This window comes from Lucilia cuprina, chromosome 6 (genome assembly GCF_022045245.1).
Source record: "Lucilia cuprina isolate Lc7/37 chromosome 6, ASM2204524v1, whole genome shotgun sequence".
NCBI classification, from domain to species: domain Eukaryota; kingdom Metazoa; phylum Arthropoda; class Insecta; order Diptera; family Calliphoridae; genus Lucilia; species Lucilia cuprina.
Genome location: NC_060954.1, coordinates 12407946 through 12424776, shown reverse-complemented (window position 1 = coordinate 12424776; position 16831 = coordinate 12407946). Strand labels below are relative to the sequence as shown.

The window sequence follows — 16831 nt, the reverse complement described above, 5'->3', positions numbered from 1 at the left end:
ATATTTTATTTTAAATTGTAATTTATTTTTATTTATTTTTTTTTTGAGAAAAATTGTTTAAATTTATATATTTCTACTATTTGGCGCGCGTTCTATAGACCAACTGACACTTGTCTATCGGTTACGCCAAAGTTTTTATCGTCTCGTCGCTTTTTTGCTTTAGTTCTTTAACAAATTATTTTGTTGTTGTTGTTGTTGCTGCTGTCTGTCTGTCTGTCTTGTATTAGTGTGTGTTTTTAGCGAGGGGCAGTAAAAGGGGGCCCGCTTTCTGCTGTGTGTGTGTGTTTGAGTGTTTACATTTCGTTTGTTGTTATTGTTTTCTTTGCAAAAGCTTTTTTTATTCAAAGCTTTTAGGTGAAAGATTTGTAAAGGGTAGGAAGGTAATAAATAGCATGTTATTGTTATTGTTTTCTTTTCTTAACGCTCGTTTTTTTTAAACAAACTGTATTTTTTTGGAGATTTAGTGCTCGGGATTTGTTTTTGTTTTTTTTTTAATTTTACTGTAGTTGAGTTTAACAAAAAATAAATAAAAAAAAAACAAAACTATAAAAAATGTTTATTAACTTAAAAAGGTGTTCTAGTTTAGTTCTAGTTCAATTCTAGATCAGTTCTAGTTCCGTTCTAGTTCAGTTCTAGTTCTGTTCTAGTTCTGTTTTAGTTCTGTTCTAGTTCTGTTCTAGTTCTGTTCTAGTTCTAGTTCTGTTATAGTTCTGCTCTAGTTCTGTTCTAGTTCTATTCTAGTTCTGTTCTAGTGCTGTTCTAGTTCTGTTCTAGTTCTGTTCTAGTTCTGTTCTAGTTCTGTTCTAGTTCTGTTCTAGTTCTGTTCTAGTTTTGTTCTTGTTCTAGTTCTGTTACAGTTCTGTTCTAGTTCAAGTTCTGTTCTAGTTCTGTTCTAGTTCTGTTCTAGTTCTGTTCTAGTTCTGTTCTAGTTCTGTTCTAGTTCTGTTCTAGTTCTGTTCTAGTTCTGTTCTAGTTCTGTTCTAGTTCTGTTCTAGTTCTGTTCTAGTTCTGTTCTAGTTCTGTTCTAGTTCTGTTTTAGTTCTGTTCTAATTCTGTTCTAGTTCTGTTCTAGTTCTGTTCTAGTTCTGTTCTAGTTCTGTTCTAGTTCTGTTCTAGTTCTGTTCTAGTTCTGTTCTAATTCACTTTTAGTTCAGTTCTAGTTTAGTTTTAGTTCAGTTCTAGTTCAGTTCTAGTTCAGTTCTAGTTCAGTTCTAGTGCAGTTCTAGTTCAGTTCTAGTTCAGTTCTAGTTCAGTTCTAGTTCAGTTCTAGTTCAGTTCTAGTTCAGTTCTAGTTCAGTTCTAGTTCAGTTCTAGTTCAGTTCTAGTTCAGTTCTAGTTCAGTTCTAGTTCAGTTCTAGTTCAGTTCTAGTTCAGTTCTAGTTCAGTTCTAGTTCAGTTCTAGTTCAGTTCTAGTTCAGTTCTAGTTCAGTTCTAGTTTAGTTCTAGTTCAGTTCTCGTTCAGTTCTAGTTCTGTTCTAGTTCTGTTGTAGTTTTGTTCTAGTTCTGTTCTAGTTCTGTTCTAGTTCAGTTCTAGTTCAGTTCTAGTTCAGTTCTAGTTCTGTTCTAGTTCTGTTCTAGTTCTGTTCTAGTTCTGTTCTAGTTCTGTTCTAGTTCTGTTCTAGTTCTGTTCTAGTTCTGTTCTAGTTCAGTTCTAGTTCAGTTCTAGTTCAGTTCTAGTTCAGTTCTAGTTCAGTTCTAGTTCTAGTTCAGGTCTAGTTCTGTTCTAGTTCTGTACTAGTTCTGTTCTAGTTCTGTTCTAGTTCAGTTCTAGTTCAGTTCTAGTTCAGTTCTAGTTCAGTTCTAGTTAAGTTCTGGTTAAGTTCTATTTCAGTTCTTGTACAGTTCTAGTTCAGTTCTAGTTCAGTTCTAGTTAAGTTCTGGTTAAGTTCTAGTTCAGTTCTAGTTCAGTTCTAGTTCAGTTCTAGTTCAGTTCTAGTTTAGTTCTACTTAGTTCAGTTCTAGTTCAGTTCTATTTCAATTCTAGATCAGTTCTAGTTTAGTTCTTGTTCAGTTCCAGCTCCACTTTAGTTCTATTCAACTAATTTTGAACTGTTGTCCATAGTTTGGGCTATAGTCTGTACTATAGACTTGTTTACAGTCTGGACTATAGACAAGTTTTTACTCTGGTCTAGAGTCTGCACTATATACTGAACTATAGTCTGGACTATGGTATGATTTACAGTCTGGTCTAGTGTATAATATAAACTATACTCTATTCAGTCTGTAGTCTTTACTATAGCCTAGTTTATTATCTGGACTATAGTCAAAAGAATGACCCATAATGTGAACAACAGTATATCCTTCAGTTTGGACTAAAGTCTTATAGTGTGGTTTATAGTATAGACTATAAGATAGGGTATAGTCTGGTCTATAGTGTATTCAATAGTTTAACTTGTAGTCTGGTCTAGTGTGTAGTTTAAGCTAAAGTCTAGTTTAAAATATGAACTAAAGCCTAGTTTATAACTAGTTTGACTATAATATTAAAGCTAATATTATAGACTAAAGTCTAAGCCATAGAGTGGACTAAAGTGTATTACAACGATCTGGTTGTATTATAGTCTGGTTTATAACGTACTGTAAAGTAGTGTGTATAAAGAAGTCTGTACTTTAGACGAGACTATAGCCTGACCTAAAGTCTGGTATAAAGTGTGTTCGGTAATATTTTTTATAGAGTAGGGGAAACTTAAACTGTCAAATAAACATATTACCAACCGCCTTGAAAAATTTTTGAGAAATTGTAGCTTGATAGTTGGCAACACTAGTTGGATGAGTTTAAATTTTAACCTTTAGATTAGATGTTTTTTTAATGACAATTTTCTATTGATTTAAAAGTATTTTTAAATTTAAATTTTTGTTAAATATTTGTCGACTTAAGAACTAATTGATAAAGTCGGGACAACAGTTGTGTTTAATAATTTTTGTTTTGATTACGTTTTGTTTTCGAAATTCAATGATCAATTTTTTGGCAGTTTTTTTTTTTTTTTTTTTTTTCAACTGTTTCCAACTACTGATATTTTAATTTATACACATGTATATATTAAATAAAAAAACAACAATAAAAACAAAAATCGGAAAGTTTTTATATTGTTTGTATGTGTTTTATTTTTTTTTTTCTTGATTTAATTTATTAAAACACATGTTGGCAAAAATCAGACAAAAAACAACAACAACAACAAAAAACTTGTATATTCCAAAAAAATATTTTGTTTTTGGGTTGATTTCAAATTTAAATAATCTGGTGGGCACGTAAAGATCTAACAACAAGAAGAAAGAAAAATAGATGATGGAATTGAATGGTGGCGATGTTGATCATGATGATCATGATGATCATGATGGTGGTGTGTTAGAAATGTGTTTGTGTGTATTATTTTTGCTCAAAGTCACGAGATCTTTTGCTTTAAATTTTTTTTCAAATGTATTTTAAGATGAAAGTCCATTATTAGATGAATTGGGTTTTTTTCTTCTTCTTTAAAGTTAAACAATTATATTTAAATGCGGTAATAATTTTTTGAGATTTAATAGATTTATAATGAAAATATTTGTGCTAAATTTTGTGCAAATAATGAGCAGATATCTATTTTAAACTTTTAGCACAAACTTTATGATCTTCTTTCAAGACGTAAGCAAAGAATTTAGAATTTTTAATTTGTCACAGGCTAAACACTTCCCCCGCCTATTTTTGTTTTTTTTTTAACAAATACTTTTATATAGTTTTTTTTTGTTTTTGTTATAATTAAGCTTTTTTGACGCAATTTGTCTAGATCAGCTGATAAGAGTTTCACACTTTTGTTGATCTCTTTTAGCACAAGAAAAAGAGTCTCTTTGTAGTGCGATCACGTTGTGTTTTTTTGAAAATCATTCATTCAAAATTTTGTGTTTTTTCTTCTTGATTTTTTTTAATGACTCAATTTCATTCATTCCTTTTTTTATTAGCGTTTGTTCACCATAACTAACGGACCTATCCCTTTTTAAATCTAGCCAAAACATCAGAGTTATATAACACACGATCTCTAAAGATCGTTTATGTTTTCTTTTTGAGGTCAAACTATTTGTTCGTAATTTTTCTAATATCAAACTCAAACGTTGGCGTTTATTTTTAAATGAAATAGTAATCAAACAAGTTTATTTCTTATAAATATTTTGTAATTTTTATTTCTCTCAACTAAATTGCTCATTTAAGTCAAAAAAAAATCACCTAAAATTAAAAGGCAAATTTTAAGCAAAATTTTTAACCTTGAATTGCCAAACTCAATCATGTGTCATGTCAATAAATTGCAAAAAAATTTCCCCAAAAAAACAAAAATTCATCATGTAAAAACGGAAATAAATACCTTTTAAACGTTAATAGTTAAATAAAATTTAAGCGCCAAAATTGCTTTAATATAAAACATTTATTTATTTATTTTTTTTTTTTTTGAAAATGTATTTAATTTTAATTGCTTAATATTTTCTGTGTTTTTTTTTCTAAAATAAAACAATTTTTTTTTAATTTTAAAAAAAGCTTCAATAGCATAGCAAAAACATTAGCAAATTTATAAAAATAAATTAGTCTATATAGTAAATTTGCGTCAGTTGTATTATAATGTTTTTCAGCATGAGAAATCATTTTAAGTAATTAATTTTATTTTTTAGACAGTTAAATATTATATTAAAAAAAAAAATACAAAGAATAATAAAATGAAACATTTTAATATATAAAAATTTTAGGAAAATAACAAAAACTTTTAAATTTTGTCAAAATTACTTAATAACTATTATTATTATTATCATTATTAAGTGTTGCCAACTCTTATTAGCAGTTCAGTTCAAAAACAGTTCTAGTTCAGTTCTAATTAAGTTCATGCTCGTTACTAATTTCGTTTTAATTCAGTTTTAGTTTAGTTCTACTTCTGTTCTGGTTTAGTTTTAGTTCAGTTCTAATTTCAGTTCTAGTTCAGTTCTAATTTCAGTTCTAGTTCAGTTCTAGTTTAGTTCAGTTCTAGTTCAGTTCTCGTTCAGTTCTAGTTCAGTTCTAGTTTAGTTCAGTTCTAGTTCAGTTCTCGTTCAGTTCTAGTTCAGTTCTAGTTCAGTTCTAGTTCAGTTCTAGTTCAGTTCTAGTTCAGTTCTAGTTCAGTTTTAGTTCAGTTCGAGATCAGTTCTAATTCAGTACTAGTTCAGTTCTAGCTCAGTTTTAGTTTAGTTTTGGTTCAGTTCTAGTTCAGTTCTGGTTCTGTTCGATATCAGTTCTAGTGCAGTTCTAGTTCTGTTCTAGTTCCGTTCTAGTTCAGTTCTGGTTCAGTTCTGTTTCAGTTCTGGTTCAGTTCTGGTTCAGTTCTGGTTCAGTTCTAGTTCTGTTCTAGTTCTGTTCGATATCAGTTCTAGTTCAGTTTTAGTTCAGTTCTAGTTCAGTTCTAGTTTAGTTCTAGTTCAACTTCCTTCAGTTCTGAATTAGCTCTACTTGAGTTATTATTTAGTCAGTACAAGTTCAGTTCTGATTTAGTTCTAGTTGAGTACTAATTTAGTTTTAGTTCAGTTCTAGTTCAGTTTTAGTTCAGTTCGAGATCAGTTCTAAATTAGTACTAGTTCTAGTTCAGTTCTAGTTCAGTTCTAGTTTAGTTCTGGTTCAGTTCTGGTTCAGTTCTGGTTCAGTTCTGGTTCACTTCTATTTCTGTTCTAGTTCTGTTCTAGTTCTGTTCGATATCAGTTCTAGTTCTGTTCTAGTTCTGTTCTAGTTCTGTTCTAGTTCTGTTCTGTTCTAGTTCTGTTCTAGTTCTGTTCTAGTTCTGTTCTAGTTCTGTTCTAGTTCTGTTCTAGTTCTGTTCTAGGTCTATTCTAGTTCTGTTCTTTTCTAGTTCTGTTCTAGTTCTATACTAGTTCTGTTCTGTTCTATTCTAGTTTTGTTTTATTTCTGTTCTAGTTCTGTTCTAGTTATATACTAGTTCTGTTCTTTTCTAGTTCTGTTCTATTCTAGTTTTGTTTTAGTTCTGTTCTAGTTCTAGTTCAGTTCTAGTTCTGTTCTAGTTCTGTTCTAGTTCTGTTCTAGTTCTGTTCTAGTTCTGTTCTAGTTCTGTTCTAGTTCTGTTCTAGTTCTGTTCTAGTTCTGTTCTAGTTCTGTTCTAGTTCTGTTCTAGTTCTGTTCTAGTTCTGTTCTAGTTCTGTTCTATTTCTGTTCTATTTCTGTTCTAGTTCTTATCTAGTTCTTTTCTAGTTCTTTTCTAGTTCTGTTTAAGTTCAGTTCTAGTTCTGTTTAGTTCAGTTCTAGTTCTGTTCTAGTCCTGTTCTAGTTCCGATTTAGTTCTGTTCTATTTCTGTTCAAGTTGTGATCAGTGTTCTGTCCTCGTTCTGTGTTAGTTCTGTTCTAGTTCTATTCTAGTTCTGTTTTAGTTCTGTTTTAGCTATGTTCTAGATCTGTTCGAATTTTCTTTTAGTTCTAATTCCATTCTACATTAGTTCTAGTCCTCATTAGTTCTTCTCATTTTCATTTCCACTGTTATAATTTTATGTTTCTCCTTTCCCTTCCCACTACTCTCTTGTCACTGTACAAAATGGCTGACTAATCACATTTAAACTTCAGCATTTTATTCAAAGTCAAAAGTTCAACATGTTGTTTTTGTTGAATTGACGTTTAAGTCTATATAAACCTTTTTCCCTCTTCGATATCACATCCAATCAATTGATAAAATATGTTTTTTGCGAAATTGTTAATTGTCGATCGCTACAAAAGTATTTTAATTTTTATTTCATTTTTTGCCAAATCACAAAATGTGCTTGCACATTTATTATCAACAATTGTTTTATTTTTATGGGTTTTATTTTGTTTCTTTTTTTTGTTTTTGTTTTTGATTCCACGTACATACAAGTATTCTTCGTAGCCCACAGTTTCAGAATAAATAATTTTATATACAAACACACTAACTCGTGCGAGAGTATAGATGATATGAACGAATGCTCACGTGTAAATCGGCTGATAGTAAAAGCGATGAAAAAAATACGAATTTCACACTAACAACTAATTTATACAATACACTCATAGACAAAAAACAAGTGTTCAAATAAATTAAATATTTTTATTTGTGAGTTTGTGTGTATGTGAGAAGAGTGAGTGAGTGAGTGAGTGCTACGAGTCATGTACAATTTCGCAAAAATCAACAACAACAAAAACATTTTGAGGAAAATATGGATGCCAGAGGCAGCTATAAATGAAAAATACCCACGGGATTTTACGAAAATGTTCAGAAAATCTCCATAAGGAAAGATTAATGTAGCAAATAGTAAGTTTTATTTCAAGTTATCGATTCTTAAAAGCTTACCCCAATTTGATTTTCTATTTATTGATCATGATCTATCAGTTGAGGATGTAAATGCTTACCTAAAATGAGAAAGAAAATTATATAAATTAGTAATATCTAAAATTTTATTAAAAACTAAATATTGTTAACAAAAATTCAATAAATTTGGATCTTCAGTGTCTGAGTAATAACTAGACGCAAATGGAAGTTAGCATTTATGTTAGTGATCTAAATCTCAGGTTAGTTAAAAAAAATCTGGCAATATTCTGTTCACAGTGTCGGATAAAACACGTGACTATTTGAGCAATTAAGATATACAATTTAGCATTTAATAAAATTTGTTTATTGCCTCAAATAAAAATAAGATATTTTTGGCGTCAGAGGCCATAAATTCGAAATTATTTTGAAAAACATTCTTGTTCTTGTTTGAATTGATAACATTCTTTGAAAAAAAAGTGAAAAACTTAGTTTTTGTTAAGTTTTAGTTCACTCTTTGTTCAGTTCTATTTCCATTTTAGTTCACTTCTAGTCCGTTCACTTCTAGTTAAGTTCTAGTTCAGTTCTAGTTCAGTGCTAGTTCAGTTCTAGTTCAGTTCTAGTTCAGTTCTAGTTCAGTTCTAGTTCAGTTCTAGTTCAGTTCTAGTTCAGTTCTAGTTCAGTTCTAGTTCAGTTCTAGTTCAGTTCTAGTTCAGTTCTAGTTCAGTTCTAGTTCAGTTCTAGTTCAGTTCTAGTTCAGTTCTAGTTCAGTTCTAGTTCAGTTCTAGTTCAGTTCTAGTTAAGTTCTAGTTAAGTTCTAGTTAAGTTCTAGTTCAGTTCTAGTTTGAATTTAGTTAAGTTCTAGTTCAGTTCTAGTTTAGTTCTAGTTAAGTTCTAGTTCAGTTCTAGTTAAGTTCTAGTTCAGTTCTAGTTTGAATTTAGTTAAGTTCTAGTTCAGTTCTAGTTCCGTTCTAGTTCAGTTCTAGTTCAGTTCTAGTTCTGTTCTAGTTCAGTTCTAGTTCAGTTCTAGTTCAGTTCTAGTTCAGTTCTAGTTCAGTTCTAGTTCAGTTCTAGTTCAGTTCTAGTTCAGTCCTAGTTCAGTTCTAGTTCAGTTCTAGTTCAGTTCTAGTTCAGTTCTAGTTCAGTTCTAGTTCAATTCTAGTTAAGTTCTAGTTCAGATCTATTTCAGTTTTAGTTCAATTCTAGTTCAGTTTAATTCAGTTCTAGTTCTGTTCAAGTTCAGTTTTAGGTCAGTTCTAGTTCACTTCTAGTTGAGTTTTAGTTCTGTTCTAATTCGGTTCTAGTTTAGTTCTATGTCAATTCTAGTTCAGTTCTACACTGTTCTAGTTCTGTTTTATTTCTGTTCTAGTTCTGTTCTAGTTCTGTTCTAGTTCTGTTCTAGTTCTGTTCTAGTTCTGTTCTAGTTCTGTTCTAGTTCTGTTCTAGTTCTGTTCTAGTTCTGTTCTAGTTCTAGTTCTGTTCTAGTTCTGTTCTAGTTCTGTTCTAGTTCTGTTCTAGTTCTGTTCTAGTTCTGTTATAGTTCTGTTCTAGTTCTGTTCTAGTTCTGTTCCAGTTCTGTTTTAGTTTTGTTCTAGTTCTGTTTTAGTTCATTTACAGTTCTGTTCTAGTTTATTTCAGTTCCGTTGTAATGATTCATACTTTATTTTTAACTGTTTCCGTCATTTCATGATAATTATTTCTTCTAAAATTCCAATTTCAATAATATTATTTTTAAACAATAGTTAGTAATTGATATTGAATTCGAAAACAAATGACTTGGCATTTTTTCGAAAATTGCCATTAAATACTGAAATGACCCTTCTGCCTCATCTGGCAGCTCTCTTATTCAAATTTTATTCAAATATCTATTTTGTATATCATTATTACAGAACAATTTTTATATAAAAACGAAAATAAATTAAAATATACATTTATTAACACTTAATATTCTATAACGTCTATGAAATCTCCGGCCCCCTTATAAAGACCCCTTTAAAGACCCACATATTATCATTAGAATTTATTTTTAGCATGATAGCTATTGGGACTACAATCTACTAGTTCTGTTTGAATTTCATTAAAGTGTTATTAAGTTACTTACGTTATCCATTTATTGTGTTCAAACTATGGAATATTACCGGCATTTATCAAATTAAATGAAACACATTGGCTCTCACGTTTGCCGCTCGCATACCCCTTAACTTATAATACACCCCGTTTCCATGATACTATAGTGACTGGCTTTCTAAGAAATTTTGAATCTAAAATTATAACTCGTGACAAGAGCATGAATAGTAGAATGAATAGTTCAGATATGTATCTTCATGAATTGTATTTGTTGAGTATCTGCAAGTTTATAAAATATTCTAATTTGTTGTTGCTTTTACGATTTTAAACTCGTGAGTATTAGTCGTTACGATTTTGTGGTATAAAGCATTTGACTTGTTGTTTGTAAAGTCAGTTAGTTAGTCGTCAGTCATACGTTATTAACTAAAATAAATATAATGATTTTTATTATTAAAAAAAAAAGAAAACGTGTTATTTAAACACGTTAAATAATTGTTGATTTAACGTCATATTTTTAAGAAATTTTTTTGTTATTAACAAAGAAATAGATAAATCTGTTTTTTTTTCTGTTCCCCTAGAGATAAGAAAATCTTAAGTGCAGAAGAAATATGAGTCAAATTGTTTAAAGATTATAAACATTTTTTTTTAAAGAAATTCATTGTTTGAGATTTTACTGTTTAATGTAGATATAATATAGACTTTGATTTTTGGCCTTGGTAGTCGTGGTTTTTTTCAAAAATTTGTTTTTAACCTGTTCACATTTTAGGAATCTGAAAAGGGATCAAAAATTAAGATAGCCTTGATCTTGTTCTAAGGGGTTTAAGAATTTTGCCAGTTGAATGATTTGCCAAAACGATATTCAACTTTTGCCCTTGCAAATTGTTTTACGAAATCAGTCACTTTTTTTAAATTTGACCGATAAACATATTCAAAAAACGTAATGAATTTTTCAGCTTCAAATTATTGAAATTATTTTAATGGAAAATTTTTCTAGGAAATTATTAGGAAACGTGAAATTGAGCATGACCACTTTAGTATTTTTTAATTATAATTATTAATCATAAAATGTTTTAAAACATTTTTCGAATGACAGACAAACGAACAGAACGAGAATAGAAATGGAAGAGAACTAGAACAGAACTAGAACAGAACTGGAACAGAACTAGAACAGAATCAGAACAGAACTAGAATAGAACTAGAACAGAACTAGAACAGAACAAGAACAGAACTAGAACAGAACTAGAACAGAACTAGAACAGAACTAGAACAGAACTAGAACAGAACTAGAACAGAACTAGAACTGAACTAGAACTGAACTAGAACTGAACTAGAACTGAACTAGAACTGAACTAGAACTGAACTAGAACTGAACTAGAACTGAACTAGAACTGAACTAGAACAGAACCAGAACTGAACTAGAACTGAACTAAAACTGAACTAGAGCTGAACTAGAACTCAACTAGAACTGAACTAGAACTCAACTAGAACTGAACTAGAACTGTACTAGAACTGAACTAGAACCGAAATAGAACTAAACTAAAACTGAACTAGAACTGACCTAGAACTGAACAAGGACTGAACTAGAACTAAATTCGAGTAGAACTAGATCTGAAGTTCGTTGTAAAAAAATCTGTAACAAGATACTGGTACTTGTTCTTTTTTTTAGTTTGCCTGATTCATAAAAAGTGTGTCTAATTCATGACAAGAACACCCTCTTCAAACTATTAAGAATTTTGTTGATCAAACAAACTTCAAGCTGTTTTCTATCAAACATATAACAACAAAAAAACTGATAAGGTAAATGTTACTCAAAATGTTCAGGGTGCTGTTAAAACTACAACAGGGTTAACTATAGTCGTATGATATTTACTAAACACTGTTAATGTGTTTAACTGTTAAGGTGATATGTTAACTCTACTTTATGGTGCTGAAAAGTATGCAACACTAAAATTAACATTTATATTTGTAACTGTTATTAACGTATAGTAAAGATAACTATTATTAAAAACTAAAGCAGACTTTTAGGAGGTCTTATTATAGAAATTTGGTGAAAAACTAATAAATAAAGTAAAGGAATGTTGAAGTTTATAATAAAACTAAAAAAATTGTTAAATTATTACTAAAAATGTATTAAATAAAATGTTTCTTTTTTTATTAAAAGAAAATTTTCTTATTAATAAAAAATTTCAAATCTTTTGACAAAAATAAATATTATTCCCTTGACATTGACATTGAATTGGTTTAATAGCTTTTTTTCAAACATTTTGTTTATTTAAAGAAAAATAAAACAGTCATTAAAAGCTTTAAACAAATTTCTGATAAATAATAATTTATATTTTCTTTTTAATTTTCTTAAAATTCTCTTTAGTTTGTCACACGATTGATGTTTTTTTCATAGAAAATTTTTATGCCAAAAATAAAATTTTAAAATTATTATTTATAATTTAATATAAAATGTTTATTATTATATACTCTTCATATTATAGATGACATTTGCAAAATAGTTTGCAATTAAAAATGGTTTTAAATGTTACAAAAAAAAGAAAAATTAAACAAATTGCGACTCATACACTTGTTATACGCTTGAGTTAACAATTATAAATAAAATCGTTACAGTTTTTGATGAGAATTTCCGTTTAATTAATTTTTTTTATGTTTTTTGTTACATTTATTTTAATTCCAACACATTAGTTAATAAATTATAAATATATTTTTAGGTTAATTGATGAAACGGTGATAACCATGAATCACATTCATTAAAAGTATTTAGGAATTAAATAAAAAAATGTTTGCGAAATTGTTATAATTGTTCTACCATTCCATAAATAGATTTACCTGTCTATAGATTGATCTATAGACCAGTTTATAGATTGATGTATAGACTGCTCTACAGATTGGTATTTATAGATTGATCTATAGACCAGTCTATAGATTGATCTATAAACCAGGCTATAGTTTGATCTATAGATCAGTCTATAGTTTGATCTATAGACCAGTCTATAGATGGCTTTATAGAACAGTCTATAGACGGATTTATAGACCAGTCTATAGATTGATCTATAGACCAGTCTATAGATTGATCTATAGAACAGTCTATAGATTGATCTATAAACCAGTCTATAGTTTGATCTATAGATCAGTCTATAGTTTGATCTATAGACCAGTCTATAGATGGCTTTATAGAACAGTCTATAGACGGATTTATAGACCAGTCTATAGATTGATCTATAGACCAATCTATAGATTGATCTATAGAACAGTCTAAAGATTGATCTATAGAACAGTCTAAAGATTGATCTATAGACAAGTCTATAGATTGATCTATAAACAAGTCTATAGATTGATCTATAAACCAGTCTATAGATTGATCCATAGACCAGTCTATATACTGATCTAAAGACCAGTCTATAGACTGATCTATAGATTGATCTGTAGACCAGTCTATAGATTGATCTATAAACAAGTATATAGATTGATCTATAGACCAGTCTATAGATTGATCTATAGACCAGTCTATAGATTGATATATAGACCCGTCTATAGATTGATCTATAGACCAGTCTATAGATTGATCTATACACTAGTCTATAGATTGATCCATAGACCAGTCTATAGATTGATCTAAAGACCAGTCTATAGACTGATCTATAGACCAGTCTATAGATTGATCTATAGACCAGTCTATAGACTGATCTATAGAACAGTCTATAGATTGATCTATAGACCAGTCTATAGATTGATCTATAGACCAGTCTATAGATTGATCTATAAACAAGTCTATAGATTGATCTGTAGCACATCTATAGATAGTTCAAAAGACCAGTCTATATATTGATCTATAGACCAGTCTATAGATTGATTTATAGACCAGTCTATAGATTGATCTATAGACCAGTCTATATATTGATCTATAGACCAGTCTATAGATTGATTTATAGACCAGTCTATAGATTCATCTATAGACCAGTCTATAGATTGATTTATAGACCAGTCTATAGATTCATCTATAGACCAGCCTATAGATTGATCTATAGACCAGTCTATAGATTCATCTATAGACCAGTCTATAGATTGATCTATAGACCAGTCTATAGATTGATCTATAGACCAGTCTATAGATTGACCTATAGACCAGTCTATAGATTGGTCTATAGATTAGTCTATAGATCAATCTATAGACCAATCTACAGATTGATTGATCTACAGACTAATCAGGATATTGAAGCTCTTTCGCAAGGCTACAAAAATCTCAAATAGAAACTTTTTAAATTAAATCATTTTAAAAACTAATATTGATCTATTACCAGTCTATAGATTGATTTATAGACCAGTCTATAGATTCATCTATAGACCAGCCTATAGATTGATCTATAGACCAGTCTATAGATTCATCTATAGACCAGTCTATAGATTGATCTATAGACCAGTCTATAGATTGATCTATAGACCAGTCTATAGATTGACCTATAGACCAGTCTATAGATTGATCTATAGACCAGTCTATAGATTGACCTATAGACCAGTCTATAGATTGATCTATAGATTAGTCTATAGATCAATCTATAGACCAATCTACAGATTGATTGATCTACAGACTAATCAGGATATTGAAGCTCTTTCGCAAGGCTACAAAAATCTCAAATAGAAAGTTTTTAAATTAAATCATTTTAAAAACTAATATCATTACAAGCAGAGCCTCCTTATTGTAAACTCAAACAATTTAACTTGAATTTAATTTTTAACATTAAAAAATTTACTAATTTAAAAACTAAATATTAAAAAAAAATAATATACATTTGCTTGCTCATAAAATGCGCAAAATGTGCAATAACCATTTATTTGTAAATGAATATGAAACCTTATAAAAGTGTTAATTATTTAAAATCATTTTGAAAGAATGAAAAAAAAACAGATAAAATCAAATACGTATTTAAAACTTCAGTCTAGAGAAATTGTTAAGGTAATGGATTAATTCTCAGTATTTTAAATTTCTCAGATAATTGTATTTTTTTATTAAAATTTTATTAGTATTATTGCTTTTATCACGAAAAACAAAACACAATCTAAAATTTTACAATGCCTGGGAATTAATTTTTTTTATTTACATTTATTTACGCTAAGTAAAAATTTATTTATTATTTTATGTTAATTCGAACCGGTTACCGGCAAATCTAATTAATATTCCAACAAACATTCACCTGTATAGTTGTATTTATAAATACTTAAGTGTATACTTAAAAATATAGTATCTTCACCTATAATATCTAAAACTAATTTCTTTTTAACGCTTAAATTAAATGTTAATCTAGAAGTAGACTGAGGTAAACACCCTACGTTTCCTTGGCGGAATCACTAAAAAGTCCTACGGAAGATTTAAGCTATTGATGAAAGTGTTTATAAGCTTCAATGGAATTAGAACTAAACTGGAACTGGACTAGAACTGAACTAGTACTGAACTAGAACTGAACTAGAACTGAACTAGAACTGAAGTAGAACTGAACTAGAACTGAACTAGAACTGAACTAGAACTGAACTAGAACTGAACTAGAACTGAACTAGAACTGAACTAGAAGTGAACTAAAACTAAACTAGAACTGAACTAGAAGTGAACTAAAACTAAACTAGAACTGAACTAGAACTGAACTGAACTAGAACTGAACTAGAACTGAACTAGAACTGAACTAGAACTGAACTAGAACTGAACTAGAACTGAACTAGAACTGAACTAGAACTGAACTAGAAATGAACTAGAACTGAACTAGAACTGAACTAGAACTGAACTAGAACTGAACTAAAACTGAACTAGAACTAAACTAGAACTGATCTATAACTTAACTAGAATTGAACTACAACTGAACTAGAACTGATCCAAAACTGAACTAGATCTAAACTAGAACTTAACTAGATTTAAACTAGAACTGAACTAGTCCATTTTGAAGTCTTTTTAAAGCCTTAATTAAAGACCGTTATAAAATCTTTAAAGATTATCATAAAGCTTAAGTCTTAAAACCTTATTTAGAAGCATTAATCGTTAGTCTTTAAAAAGCTATAATTTAAATTATCTCTTGGCTTTAGTTAAACCATTCAAATACCTTTTAATGCCATTTAATAACGTTTAATTCTAACTACCAAATTTATTGATTCTCTTAAAAGAAAAAATGTATCTTATAAAATGTGTAAGGAAATCATTAAGTTAGTGTTACCAATTTGTAGTAAAAAGCTTATTAATTAACTGTATAAATATATATATAAGACAAGTTCGCCAATTTATGCATCAAAAACAGCTAAAACATACACTCTAATTTCTACAACTACCTGACGTCTTTGAGCCAAATTTATGGCGCCAAAACATGTTTAACTAACTAACTAACTTGTTAAGTTGAGTTTAACGAAAACAAGTTAGTAGTGTGTTTTTTGATTTTTTGTTGGAAATTCAAATGCAAGTTCAACATAATTGCACATAGACCTACATGTTGGCAAAGTCAGGTTTACAGCACGTGCTTTATAAAGAAATTATTAAAAAAATAAAAATAAAAATAACAACTAATAAAAAACAAAACAAATAATAATAGTTTTTGAGAGCTTTTAAAAAGTGTAAGTGTATAAAACAATGTTGACAACTGTATTTGACAATTAAGCAAATAAGCGCTTATTATCAATTTTAATGATTATTTTGATTTTGAAGGAAAAATTAATAAGTTTATAAACAAACTAATTTAAAAACCAATTTATTGGCCAATTATTAAGGCCAGCAAATATTTTGTTTTTTAAAAGTTATATTTCATTTGCTAGAAACCCGTTATTTTTAATAACAATCTTTTAATTAAAAAATATTTATTTATTTAATCTGTTTTATTGTACGTGATTTTTTTTTATAATTATAAATTAAACATTTATTTAATTGCTTTTTCCAAAGAATTATCTTTCATTTATATAATAATATCAAAAAAAATTCCATTCTTAGTTCTTGTTTGATTTTTTTTTTCATTTTTTCTAGTTCACTCACTCTTGACTACCAACTGATTATGACATTAATTATTGTTGATTATTATGTTTTTTTATTTATTTCGATTTAGCACTTGTATTTATTTATCTAAGTACTTCAGCTACATGACACATTAAAAAAGTATTTTTTTTTTGTTTTAATGTAATTAACAATAAATACAATTATGTTGAAAAGAGCAGTTAATTGTGAAAGTAAAAATTAATCGGCTGTTAATAACTTTCTTTAATTGTTAGTAATAGTCTTAGAAATGTAGTTTGTATAGGTAGTTAGATAAATTTTTAAAAAACTTTTAAAAGCCATCTACACTTTTCAAAAGCTTAAAAGTCTCTGCCATAGCTTTGACTAAAGTCCCGTCTGTAGACTTCGCTATAATGTAGTCTATGAATCCTTGAACTAGAAATGAACAAGAACTGAACTAGAACTGAAGTAGAACTGAACTAGAACTGAACTAGAACTGAACTTGAACTGAACTAGAACTGAACTAGAACTGAACTAGAACTGAACTAGAACTGAA

The 16831-nt window shown here is 28.9% G+C and overlaps 1 protein-coding gene across 2 annotated transcripts in view; it reads right to left on the bottom strand.

The window, feature by feature from the left end:
• The window catches only part of LOC111685137 (putative inorganic phosphate cotransporter), a 36656-nt gene that overhangs the window by 13502 nt on the left and 6323 nt on the right, over positions 1 to 16831 (bottom strand). Inside the window, exons 1-2 of one of the 2 annotated variants that reach the window (XM_046954454.1) lie at positions 9346 to 9411; positions 7290 to 7348 (exon numbers count right to left, since the gene is read on the bottom strand). The exons of the other annotated variant lie outside the window; for it this stretch is intronic. The gene's annotated coding sequence lies outside the window, so the exon portion shown is untranslated. Of the gene's footprint in view, positions 1 to 7289; positions 7349 to 9345; positions 9412 to 16831 lie in introns of those variants that run through there. 2 annotated transcript variants of the gene reach the window in all.